Source organism: Notamacropus eugenii, chromosome 6 (assembly GCF_028372415.1).
Source record: "Notamacropus eugenii isolate mMacEug1 chromosome 6, mMacEug1.pri_v2, whole genome shotgun sequence".
Classification (NCBI taxonomy): domain Eukaryota; kingdom Metazoa; phylum Chordata; class Mammalia; order Diprotodontia; family Macropodidae; genus Notamacropus; species Notamacropus eugenii.
This window is the reverse complement of record NC_092877.1, coordinates 322,463,518-322,476,649: the sequence shown is the minus strand read 5'-3', so window position 1 is coordinate 322,476,649 and position 13,132 is coordinate 322,463,518.

Sequence of the window (13,132 nt, the reverse complement as noted above, 5' to 3'; positions counted from 1 at the left end):
CATTTGTTCAGTCAGTTGGTCAGTCAACAAGTATTTATTAAAGATGGTAGAGTGTCCAGAAAATTGGTCTCTAAATTAGGAAGACCTGGGTAAAATCCTACCTTGAACACAAATAGCATTTGTGACTCTTGGCAAGTCATTCAATGTCTCAATGCCCCACACAACTCATGAGAGCTTTAATTGCAAAGTGGTTGCTGATCTCTGTTAGTAGAGGAATTTTGTTGGCCAGAGTTTCCTATACCAATGAAATCACAGTCCCAGTTTCCAGATCCCAGGGAATGCAAAGATATAGAGGAGAAAACCTTTGTCCACATATGGCTTACATTTTATAGGAGGAAGAAAACAAGTACAAAGAAGGGAAGGATGCTAAAAAATTTGAGAGATCAGGAAAGGCACAGGAAGTAGAACCTACGCTTTGAATGGAGTTAGGGATTCCAAGAGGCAGAAATGAGGTGGGAGGGTACTCCAGGCATGGGATACCTAAAGCCTGTGGAGATATGTGGAGGTGGGAGGTAGACTGTTAAGCATTAGAATGACCAGGTTTGACTTTTTTTTTTTTTTGACATTTTTTGACATTTCCAATTTGACTTGAGCATTGCATGTGTAAGATGTAACTTTCAAGTAAGTCTTGAAAGAGAGATTGGAACCAAAGTGGGAAGAGTTATAAATGCCAAAGGAGCTTATGTTTTATCTCAGAGGTGACAAGAGGTTACTGAAGTTTTTGAGGAGAGTCACATGATTGTAAAGTGGGGATGGCTTTTCTTGGATCTATTCCTCTACCCTTTTGTGGTCAATAGCTTGTTGTTGTTCATGTTTCATTCTCAGAGAGGATGAATGACATCAGGAGGGTGATTGATGTCTTGACTTGCAAGTGAGTTGGATTTAAGTGAGGCAGAACTGCAAAGTCATCAACCTCACTCTCTCCTGGGTCACTTTCATTGGAGTCCAGTGGTAAAGATATAAGTCAAAACAACTTGGTGATGGCCACAGAAGCAGTGGGAGACTTTGACCTTTTTAAACTAAGGTCTTTCCTTGGTCTTTGTTTATCTGAGTGAACGTCCATTCAGTAACGGTCAGTAGCACATACTTGCAAGACAATTGACTGGCCTTGGAGTTGTGGTCTAGCCACACTATCACATCAACACCCAACTTATTACTCTGACCTCCTGATTGGTTTGTGATGACCAAGCACACTATTGTGACCAAGAGATTGTCAATGAGCCAGAACCTTTTGGAACTTCCCCACACAGGGATTGAACTCCAAGTTCTCTCAATTAAGGAGGTTTTATAATGTTTGATGTTTAGTATATTTCCTTATACATCAGAGATTGCATAGAACCAGAGATTTTCTTTTTAGAGTTTTCAGTTTCCCAGTGACAAAGGCATTTTTATATCCCAAAGTCAGAGCAGTTACTTAAGAACGGATCTTTTTGCCTTAAGAAGACAATTAAATGTGAAGGAAAAGGCTTTGTTGCTCAGAGGTACATTGGATCAACAAATCATAAACTTGGTCTTTGGATCACTTTAATAAGTGATTTTTATTTAGGTAATGGCCTAGCTTGTGTCCTTGATGCAACTGTTGAATTCTGTAAGAAATAAATTTACACTTTCTTTTGAGTCTGCTGCTGTTGCTGTTTTGACAACTAAATTCTTCATTTTGCAGTGCCCAAACATAAGACTATTGCCAATGGAAACAATGAAATTCCTCTCCTAATCCTCATTAATGCTTCTTGGATATCTATTTTCTATTTTGTCACACATCACTGTCATTTTATGTCATGCCATCGAAATTAATAGAACAACTGAGACTCTCCCAATGGCAACTTGGGACCAACTTTAAATCAAACAGCATGTCAAAAGCAGCCTAGTGTGACAGACTCTCTCAGGATGAGGGAGTCTACTGAGTGTTCCATAAACTCTCTGTAAACCAACAGCAATAGGAAATAATCAAATTGACTTGAGAAAGTTTTTTTTTAAGGTTTGAGCATCAATCAGGATGGAATAGTGGGAACAAAATAGCTTGAAACAGGGAGCATGGATGCTGGTCTTTGCTCTCCCCATCAACTACTGTATGATGTTGGACAAATCACTTCCTGTCTTTGGGTTCTGGTTTCCTTATTTTCTACAAGAGGATGTTGGGTAAGCTCATCCTTAAGGTCCCTCCCAGCTCTAAGATTTTAAGTTCTGATAAACAGCTTTTCATTTAAAGAGTAGTACTTTAAAAATGTGTAAACAAATATGAATATCTTGATCAATTGTTGAAATTTAATTGCTTTGATTTTTTTGAAAAGGTATGTCTCTAACTATGGGCCCAGTGATGGGTCCATCATTCAAAGACAAGGTATGTTAAATTTCTAGAAATTCACAACTAGATAAGCTGAAGAATGTTTTGGCCACAGAGACTCTAGAAGTCTAAACTGTAGAGAAGTTGTAACTTGAAACAATGAAGGAAGAACACATTCCAAAGAAATCAAGCCACTTTGAAATAAACATAATTGTTAACATTCATACAGCACTTTAAGGCTACAAAGCACTTTGTAAATATCATATTATCTTCATAACAATACTTAGAGGTAGGTACTATTATTCTCCACATTTTACAGAGGATGAAACTGAGGCAGATATCAGTTAAGTGATTTGCCCAGGATCACACAGTTGGTGTCTGACACTGAATTTGAACTAGGCTGACTCCAGATGTACTGCCTAGCAGCCAGTAACAAATCACATCCATACAGGAGTATGTAGTCAATTAAATAATACACTGTTTTAGAGAGTGATGGTATAATGTCAACTCCTTGTGAGTAGGGCTTATTTCATTCTTTTTATTTTTATCTCAGCACAGTACTGTAGTTGGAAATATTAGGTATTGATAAATGCTTATTGATAGATGGGGATGAATGTTTGCACTTTAGGTACCAATTAGGACTAAATTTCTATTCTTTCTCATTTGAATTTTTCCATTCTCAAGTATTCAAATGTAAAAAGTCAGGTTGATGAAAAGTTTTGATTGACTGCCCTTACCTATTCAACTCACTTTACCTTAGCTTTATAACCTACTTAGTCTTTCTTGATCTATAGGAGCACATGGAATAGTTTATCCCTATAGATTAGGGAACAATTAAAGACTAAAGAAGATATAAAGAGTATTACAAAGTGTAAGAGATAATTTTGATAACATAAGATTAAAAAGTTTTTGCACAAACAAACCTAATGCAACCCAAATTAAAAGGAAAGCAGAAAACTGAAGGAAAAATTAGCAGCAAGTATCTCTGGTAAAAACCTCATTTCTCAAAATATAGAGAACTGAGGTAAATTTATAAGAATAAAAGTCATTCCACAATTGACAAATGGAATTAACTGTTTTCACCAATAGAATGATCCAAGGCAATCCTAAAGGACTCATGCTTTCCACCACCAGAGAAAGAACTGATAGTTTGAATACAGACAGAAGCATGCTGTTTTTCCCTTCCTTCCTTCCTTCCTTCCTTCCATTTTCCTGAGTCTTCTTGTGCAAAATGACTAATACGGAAATGTTTTACATGATTGGACATATATATATATATATATGTATATATATATATATATACCCTATATCAGATTGTTTACTATATCAGGAAGGGGGAGGGAAAGGAGGGAGAAATAGAATTTGGAAGTCCAAACTTTCAAAACACAAATGTTAAAAAATTGTTTTAACATTTAATTGGGAAAGAAATAAAACATTATTAAAAAATTGTCTTGTACATATCTGGAGGGAGATAAAGAGTTGGCAGCTCTCAGTAGAAGGGAAATCATAAGTTTCTTGAGAATGTAATCCCAATTCCCAGCACTTAATAGGCTTAATAAATGTTTGTTGAATCTTGAGAGTGAATTTACAAATGAATATGAAATTGATGCACTCCTTTGCTTCTCTCTGTGTCTCTGAATATATAGGCTTCTATCATCAGGACAAGTAGGCCTTTGGTTAAAAAACATGGAAATCTACTGGGATACAAAAAATGTTCTTTTGTTGGCAATGTAAGACAAATTCTGGTTCTCAAACTAAAAGTTGTGGCTCTTTTCATTCAGTGAGCATCCTGGCTTCTCTAAGCAGAAGTCATCAGGGTCAACACCTTTTGGGAGTAATATAAGGAGTGACTATAATCCATTAAACCCCTCCTGTCCCAGATCTTTATATGCTTCAGGAAACACCTTAGGAGCCAGTTGTTGCTTTTAATGGTAAGCACAATGCTCTGGCAAGTTTGTGAAAATCCAAAAGCAAACAAACAATGGGAAAGGGTGAATAAGGGTAATCTTCCCCTCTAGTTATAATTTGCTTCTGTGTACTTTAGAAGAAATCTCTTCTGAGTAGGGGGTAGAAGGGTCTAAAAGGTAGCATGTAAGGGAAAATTGGAAAACAAAAACACATAGAAAGGAATGAGAGCAAATGTGTAACAAACAAGGGCCCAAGGAATTCCTCTAAATTTACCAACTCATTAATTACTCAGGTATCCCTCCTGAGTCAAAGGGAGATGCAAATGATGTTTAACTACGAAAATGAAAAAGGAACAAAACTTTCATGTAAACATAAATTTCATATGTATTGAGCTCGAGTATACTCAACATGCATTTCATAGACTTAAGAGTGTAATGCAACCTTTAATTGAGTTAGATATTGGGAGAGGGGAGGGTCCCAGATATCTTACAGAGAATTTTGCTTTTATAGGCTGCCTCCTGCTTTGGAGATTCCTAAGTGGATCTCTAGATAGCCAACTCCTAATTGCTAACTACTGAGGTACTGTGCATCCCAGCTTTCCCACTCTACATATAGAACATGGACATATATCCTTGGCAAAGACAAACTAGGTATCCTTGTCTTGGCTTTTATGGATTCAATGAGCATCATATGATTCTCTCCCTGTTCAGAAAAAAAAAAAGAAAAATATAGGTTGGTGGATTTCAAAAATGAGATCTGTCAAGTATTTAAAAAAGAAACAAAAGAAAACTTAGCCTAAATACAGGAAAGAATTTTGTGATAATGAGAGATAGATTAGAGGGAGGGGACTTGAGAATGATAATCTTCTAAAAAGCATTATTTTGGAATACCTAGCATCCTTTTCCATCAGATAATCTTACATGTTCATGTATTGGCATATCTCTCAAGGTATGGGCTAAGATTGTTCCCCAAGAGAGAACCTACAGTGGTTTTCTTAAGACTAAATTTCCCTTTGGCTTTCTGCATGGCAAGAACATTAGACTAAACCCTTCACTTATTTATTTTTGTCTGTGTTTTCTTTCACAGCATGATTAATATGTACATATATTTTGCATGACTGCACCTGTATAACCTATATCAAATTGCTTACCTTCTCAATGAAGGAGGAGAGATAGAAAGGAAAAAGAAAATTTGGAACTCAAAATTTAAGTTAAAAAAATGCTAAAATTGTTTTTATACACAATTGGAAAAATAAAATAAAGAGATTATATTTGTATCATTAAAAAATAGATTGGATTTATTTTGGAAAAAAATGTTTCCATAGCAAAAGGAAACTATAAGAATTAGAGATTTTATAAGAAATTTGCAGATTCCATTGAGCAAGCCAAGATGAAAGAAACTGTTCATATTCTTTAGGAATGAAGTGTTGGATATAGGAGATATTCTAGCTTGGCTAAGAAGGCATGGTGAAGTTTTCACAGTATTAGTAAGGGTGGTAGACAAATTGTGATTTAGACTTGAAAATATATGTGAGAAAGAGAACTGAGACAAGGCCAGCAGGGGAAAAACACATTCTTCCTGCTTTTCACTTTTGTTGGCATTTATTCTACCTAAAAACATGCCATGATCATGACTCTAGAAACCATGGTAATGTTTCTGTAAGAATGGGGTTGGTGTTGAAGTTCTGAAGGAGAAAGATCATAATCCACTGCTCAAAATCAGCTGTGAAAGGAGGAGGAAGGCCAAGCTGGGGTAATTCCAGTGGATCAAGGCAAAAAAAAACCCCACCCAATCATGGAACATCTGCCTAATGGAATGTAACCAAACAACTTGAGTCTGTAAGAGAAGGGAAAGTCAATCAAAAAGGGAGGAGGAAGATTCAGAAAGAAGAGAAAAAAGAAAATGAATTCCCCATAGGGTCCAATTTTTAAAATGGTAATCTAGCGAGAAAACAGTTAGGAGAAGATAGTTCCTTCTTCATAAAAGATACAGGGTTAGCCTGCTTTAACTGAAATGGCCTTGTCTGAGATTCATGGAGGAGGGAAGGAGGGGGAGGAAGAACAGTTAGGAAAACTAAAGAAGGGAAAGGGCAAAGAGTAGGAGGACATTAATTCCAGTATAGAAGTCTCCTAAGACAATCTCCAAGAAGCATCAGGGGGCAGGGGGCGAGTCGGGGAAGGGATGGTGGAGAGCCTAGGAAAGGCAGAAGAAGGGCCCACTGACATGGAATGCATTTCCACTCTCCGGATAGACACCTCTCTGAGGTTGGTGATGTGGGCAAAGTAGGAAAATTGGGGTGAAAAATAAATAAACAGTGGTATGTAGTTCAGTTCACCTCTGAGGTCTTCCATCCAGTTCAACTGAAACTCACTGAAAAGTTCCCTGATATTTAAAGATAGGATTATTAGGAATGATATTTATAAGAATGTTATCCAGAATGAGATGCTTCATTAGCTTGTCATCTACACTGAAGTCAGACCAAATGTTGAAGCGCTGTTTGAGATTTTTATCATAATCTTTTAAAAAAAATTATTTTCAGTTCCAAATTCTCTCCTTTCCTCTGCACCCCACCTAATGAGAAAGCAAGAAATATAATACTCATTATCTATATCTATATCCATATATATTATAATGTTTTAGAAAGATCATCTACCTATCAATCAGTGATAAAACTTTGAAATGAAGAGGGGGAAGTACTTGAGAAACTGTCATTCATACAAACAACATAACACTAAACAAATTGTTAAAGCTAATTTTAAAATAATTATTCATAGGACCACAGATTTAGAGCTAGAAAAGACTTTAGGAACCATTTAGAACAACCCCCTCATTTTACAGTTGAGGAAACTGAGGCCTGGAGCATTAAAGTGACTTGTCCAAAGTCACTGGTCCAAAGCCATGGTTCAAACCCATGTCCTCTAACTTCAAATACAGGAGGCTTTCCCTTGTACCATGCTGAAAAACATTTGGAAAGATTATGATAACCGGGGACCCTCTATTCTATATAGGGTGAGAGACTATGTGTCTCATTTGCACAGAGTAAGGAAAAATAACTTGCAAGGCACACCAAGTATTTCCCCTCATCAAGAAATACAAACAATTTCATATTTAGTAGTTGCGTCGTGGGGACCCCTTCTGTGCTCAGAACCTCACAAATACTTTCAGTTCAACTCAGAAATCATTTATTGGATGCCTATTACGCACAAGGCACTTTTCCCCTTCATTTCAAAGGTTTTTTAAATCAGGTTACTTGTTTTGTTGAAGAATATGATCTTCATTGATTGATAGATGGATGGTCTGTCTAAAAGATTATGATAAATATGTATAATGGGTACATATTTCATCCTTCTTAATGGGTAGAATGGTGGGGATGGATAGACAAAGGGAATCTGGAATTGAACTAATGTTGAGTTCAGAAAAATTCCATAATTAGTCAACCAAATCAAGAAGTACTTAAGAAGCACCTATTATGTGCCAGGCACTCTGCTAGGTCCTGGGCACGCAAGTACAAATGGAACACTCTCTACTCATAAGGAGCTTATGTTCTAATGAGAGAGACAACAAATACATATGTAAATATATAACACAAAACAATTATAAATAGATACAAAAAAGCTAAGAAATAAAAATATATGCAAAACAACTGTTTTAATATGATATACCTTGGAAGGGAGAGGACATGGAGGATGTCATGCGTCCCAGCTTGGTCTGGGAGTAGAAGAAGTAGGCAGATTGGTTTTTATACACACACATACAGTATGATATATATGTATGTATCCATATACATACATACATAATACAAATATATGTATATATAAATCTACACACATGCATACACACTACAGAGACAATAGCAAGCTTTTGCCTCTGTATCTTTGTATATGTTACAGAGAGACAAGTCACAAAAATTGACAGAGAAGAAAATGAAAGTGAGATTGTAACTGTTGTGTGTGTGTGTGTGTGTGTGTGTGTGTGTGGTATGTGTGTGGAGCATTTATACGTGTATGAATACATACACATATAGACATACCCACGCGAATTTGCTGACTTGGTAGGTTGCACAGCATGCCTCCTTCCACCAATGAAGATCATTACCTTTCTGTGTCTCAGTAGATGGTCCTTATGAATTACTGTGCCAGAGAAACCTCCAAACCCATTACATCACCTGGTGAACTTAGCTGGGCTGGTCCTCAGAGGAGAATCACAGTGCATCACTGGCCAGTCCTCGAAGGCTTTCCAGCGTGGTAGGATCTCCCAGTACTTGTACTCTTCTGGCAAAGCCTTGAGACACCCCCGCTCCCCCGAACTATCTTTTTTTTTTTATTTAACTTTTAACATTTATTTTCACACAATTTTGGGTTACAAATTTTCTCCCCTTTTATCCCTTCCCCCCCCCCCCCAGACCCAAGCTTTCTAATTGCCCCTGTGACCTATCTGCTCTCTCCTTTATCCTCCCTCCCTGCCCTTGAATCCGTCTTCTCTTTTGTCCTGTAGGGCCAGATAGCTTTCTTGACCCCTTAACCTGTATTTCTTGTTACCCAGTGGTAAGAACATTACATTTGGTCCTAACACTTTGAGTTCCAACTTCTTTAGCTCCCTCCCTCTCCACCCCTTCCCCTTGGAAGACAGGCAATTCAATATAGGCCATATCTGTTTAGTTTTGCAAATGATTTCCATACTAGTTGTGTTGTATAGGACTAACTATATTTCCCTCCATCCTATCCTGTCCCCCATTACTTCTATTTTCTTATGGTCCTTTCCCTCCCCATGAGTGTCGACCTCGTATTGCATTCTCCTCCCCATGCCCTCCCTTCCATCCTCCCCCCCACCCTGCTTGTGCCCCTGTCCCCCACTCTCCTGTATTATGAGATAGGTTTTCCTATCAAAATGAGTGTGCATTATATTCTTTCCTTTAGTGGAATGTGATGAGAGTAGACCTCATGTTTTTCTCTTGCCTCCCCTCTTTATCTCACCACTAATAGGTCTTTTGCTTGCCTCTTTTATGAGAGATAATTTGCCCCATATAACTTCTTCCTTTCTCCTCCCAATATTTCTCTCTCACTGCTTGATTTCATTTTTTTTTTTAAGATATGATCCCATCCTCTTCAATTCACTCTGTGCACTCTGTCTCTATGTATGTGTACGTGTGTGCATGTGTGTGTGTGTGTACTCCCACCCAGTACCCAGATATTGAAATGTTTCAAGAGTTACAAATTTTGTCTTTCCATGTAGGAATGTAAACAGTTCAACTTTAGTAAGTCCCTTATGACTTCTCTTTGCTGTTCGCCTTTTCATGGTTCTCTTCATTCTTGTGTTAGAAAGTCAAATTTTCTTTCCAGCTCTGGTCTTTTCATCAGGAAAATTTGAAAGTCCTCTATTTCATTGAAAGACCATTTTTTCTCCTGAAGTATTATACTCAGTTTTGCTGGGTAGGTGATTCTTGGCTTCAGTCCTAGTTCCTTTGACTTCTGGAATATCCTATTCCATTCCCTTCTATCCCTCAATGTAGAGGGTGCCAGATCTTGTGCTATCCTGATTGTATTTCCACAATACTTGAATTGTTTCTTTCTAGCTGCTTGCAATATTTTCTCTTTCACCTGGGAATTCTGGAATTTGGCCACAATGCTCCTAGGAGTTTCTCTTTTTGGATCTCTTTCATGTGGTGTTCTGCGGATTCCTTGAATATTTATTTTGCCTTCTGGTTCTAGAATCTCAGGGCAGTTTTCATTGATAATTTCATGGAAAATGATGTCTAGGCTCTTCTTTTGATCATGGTTTTCAGGTAGTCCCAGAATTTTTACATTGTCTCTCCTGATTCTATTTTCCAGGTCGGTTGTTTTTCCAATAAGATATTTCACATTATCTTCCATTTTTCAAATCTGCGTGGTATGTTCTGAGATATCTGTCTTTCTCATAAAGTCCTTAGCGTCCATCTGTACCATTCCAGTTTTGAAAGATCTATTTTCTTCAGTGAGCTTTTGAATCTCCTTTTCCATTTGGTTTATTCTGCTTTTGAAAGCATTCTTCTCCTCATTGGCCCCTTGCACCTCCCTTGCCAACTGAGTTAGGCTAGTTCTCAAGGTGCCAATTTCTTCAAGATTTTTTTGGTTCTCCTTTAGCAGGGAGCTGATCTGCTTTTCATGCTTCTCCGTCATCCCTCTCATTTCCCTTCCTAGTCTTTCCTCCACCTCTCTAACTTGATTTTCAAAATTCCTCTTGAGCTCTTCCATGGCCCGAGCCCATTGGGTGGGCTGGGACACAGAATCCTCGATTTCTGTGTCTTTGCCTGATGGCAAGCATTGTTCCTCCCCATCAGAAAGGGAGGGAGGAAGTGTCGTTTCTCCGAGGAAGTACCCTTCAATAGTTTTGTTTCTTTTCCCTTTTTTGGGCATTCTCCCCAACCAGTGACCTGACCTCTGAATGTTCTCCTCACACCCACCTCGCCTCCTGGTTCTCCCAGCCAGCGTTTGGGGACTGAGATTCAAATGCTGCTTCCTGCCTTAGGGTTTTTGGCGGGGGCAAGGCTGCTATTCAGTGTGAGAATTAAGTTCAGGTGGTCAGGGGCAGGGCCGCCTCTCTGACTCAGTTCCCTCAGGGGGTTTATGCACAGACCTTCCACAATGGATCCAGGCTCCCGCCCATTTGGGGAGCCCCTGTCTGTAGCTGCCTCTCAGCTTCTATCTCCTGGGGGGGCCCCGAGCCATGAGGGCACCCCACTCCCCTCTCAACCCGCCAAAGAGACTCTCTCACCTACCCCCGTCAGTCACCTGTTGGTGGGGGGGGGGGGCTTGTGCCACCGCTGGAGATGCCGTCTCTGGAGCCTTCTCGGATCTGTACCTCTCGGAGCCGCCACTGCTGCAGGTCTGGGCTGGGCCCCGCGTCTGCAGCGCGACGGACCTTTTGAGAGAGGTTTGCAGGTCCCTCTGTGGGTGGGGGGACCTCTGGAGATCCCGTTCCCGTAGCCCTCTCGGATCTTTTCGTCACGGTGTCGTGGCCGTGGCAGGGCTGCCCTCTGCTCCCCGTCCCGGTGCCCAGTCCACAGCGCGAAGGACCCCCCGCGAGAGGTTTGCAGGTCTCTCCGGAACAGAAATCTCCCTCGCTCCAATATTCCGTGGTCTCTGGGTGCAGAATTCGCTCTGGGTTGGTCCCCTCTAGCCGTTCTGTGGTTTGTGGGTTCGGAGCTATGTGTATGTGCGTCTTTCTACTTTGCCATCTTGGCTCCGCCCCCCCCAACTATCTTTTGATCACTCTGAGGTTTCAGAAGAGGATGTCAGGAAGTGTGGAAGTTTTATAAAAGCATATATATATTTATCTTATGATGAAGATATCCCGCGCATTACAAAGAAGGTTGAAGTGATACAGTAGACTCAGAGTCAGAAGATCTGACTTTGAATACGGATTCTACCATTAGTGACTGTGAGACAATGGCCAGGTCATTTCACTTTCTATCTCCTACTTTCCTCATCCATAAGATGAAGGGATTGCATGAAATGATCTTCATTTTGTGATTTTTCCCAGTGGACATACAGTGGACATACACCTTTTTCTGTAGAGCACATCATCTCCTTGGCTGGATCCTGGTGCATGGGGTTCTAGGGAGCTCTCTTGGAGCTCCTTAAGAGAAGGGACTGCTTTCTTTATATCCCTAAATGTAGTACTAGGCCTTGTGCAGAGTAATAGATAATCAATCCTTAATGAATTAAATTGAATTAGCCAGATCTTTCATGTTCTTTACTACCCTTCCCCTTTAGACTTCCAGTCTTGCAACCTAGAATCAAGGAGTCTACTACAGTTCTGACGAGGATCATCAATGAACGTGGCTAATATATATTCGAGAGAGTTCCCTGAAAAGTTGGGGGGCAATTGCTTTTGTTAAGAGGGGCACATACTTGCTGCTGCTTCTGTATCTTTGTATATATTACAGAGAGACGAGTCACATAATAAATTGGCAGAGAAGGAAATGAAAGTGAGATTGTATTTAACTGTAATTGATTTTTTTTCCAAGGGACATATATTATCAGAGGACTCACAAGTTAACGATATTAATTAGACACCACTTGTGTATTCAGTATTATGTTGGGCACTGGTAGGGGAATGGCAGATATGAGACAAGGCTCCTGCCCTTGAAGGACTGACAGTGTGTCAGGGGAGAGAAGATTGTCATGAAGCAACTAGGAAACAATAGAAATCTGTATATAATCAAGTGTTAAATTGTGTGGTGCAGATTGTAGGGGTTGCAAAGCTTCTGAGATAGAATGAAAAGTCAATATAATGAGGTGAGAGAAATAAAAAAGGATTATTAGAGAGGAAGCAGATTTAAAACAGTATGGGAGGAGTGGGGAAGGTAGATACAGGGCATTCAGAGAAGACCCTGACTAGCATCTGCAGTGAGCGATGATGTTCAAAATATAGCAAAAATAGGTCATAATTTAAAAGAAGCACAGGCAGGAGAGAATAAGTGAGATGAATGTGCCCAAGGGCATCACTAAGGGGAGGAAAAATGAATATAAACAGGGAAGATTATGTAGACCTAGAGATGCAGCCTTTGCAGTTTTTAAAATTTGCATGAAATCAAATGGTGGTCTGAGATGGTCAGTGCTAAGACTTCTTCCTGCTACTGCTATGAAATCTAGTCTATGGAAAAAGAAGCCATACAGGTGGAGAGTTTTTAATTCCTAGATCTAACCTACCAAGACCTGTATGCAGGCCTAGGAATTGCTGTGGAAGATGTGCCTGTAACTTGAGATTTCAAAAGGACAGTGAAGAAAATTTGATTAACTCACCCCTGTGCCCTGCAGATAAAAAGGAGAACAAAGTCAAAAACACTGAACAGTCCAGTAGATTATACTCTTCATGAATACCAGAGAAGTTCCAATTTTGGAAGACACAACTATGTTATAGCTAAGAGTGTAGAGGGGAAGTGAGGAACCATAATGGATT